The sequence below is a fragment of the Carya illinoinensis genome, chromosome 1, assembly GCF_018687715.1.
Source record: "Carya illinoinensis cultivar Pawnee chromosome 1, C.illinoinensisPawnee_v1, whole genome shotgun sequence".
NCBI classification, from domain to species: domain Eukaryota; kingdom Viridiplantae; phylum Streptophyta; class Magnoliopsida; order Fagales; family Juglandaceae; genus Carya; species Carya illinoinensis.
The window spans coordinates 14,492,315-14,492,896 of record NC_056752.1 but is presented as its reverse complement, the minus strand read 5'-3'; the positions used below and the strand labels follow the sequence as shown (position 1 = coordinate 14,492,896).

Genomic DNA, 582 nt, shown 5'->3' with positions numbered 1-582 from the left:
TGAGCATCTCAACTTTAGTCTTTAGGTTATCCTCTTCCCTGAGATGGTAAATTCCACCACCATTTAGGTTTCCTGCAGGTCGTGACCTATTTGTGCTCTTATTAGCACTAGGTCCAGTCCAAGTATGAGCTTTTTAATCAAGTTCATTGAGGTATTCTATGGCCTCATCAGGATTTTTCTGTAAGAACTCACCATTACACGTCATCTCCACAAATTGACGCTCTCTAGGTGTAACTCCCTCATAAAAGTAGCTCACTAAGTGACAATTCTCATACCCATAGTGAAGACACATACTCAATAGCTCCTTAAATCTCTCCCAAGACTGATAGAAAGTCTCACTGTCATTTTGTGCAAAGATGGAGATTTGCCTTTTTAAAGCATTAGTCTTATGTTGGGGAAAATATTTATTAAAGAAGATCTGAGTCATCTCATTCCATGACCCAATAGATCGTGGTCTCAATGAGTATAGCCAACTCTTAGCTCTATCCTTCAAAGAGAAAGGAAAGAACTCAAGTCTCACAATGTCATCAGTTGCATTTTGATTATGAAAAATCGCAACTACTTCCTCAAACTCCCTAATGT

At 38.7% G+C, this 582-nt stretch overlaps 1 non-coding gene across 1 annotated transcript; it reads left to right on the top strand.

Annotated features, from left to right (window-relative positions):
- Positions 1–272: 272 nt before the first annotated feature.
- Positions 273–380, top strand: LOC122293813. Its single transcript, XR_006237367.1, has one exon. It is a non-coding gene; the product is annotated as a small nucleolar RNA R71 (small nucleolar RNA).
- The last annotated feature ends 202 nt before the right edge of the window (positions 381–582 follow it).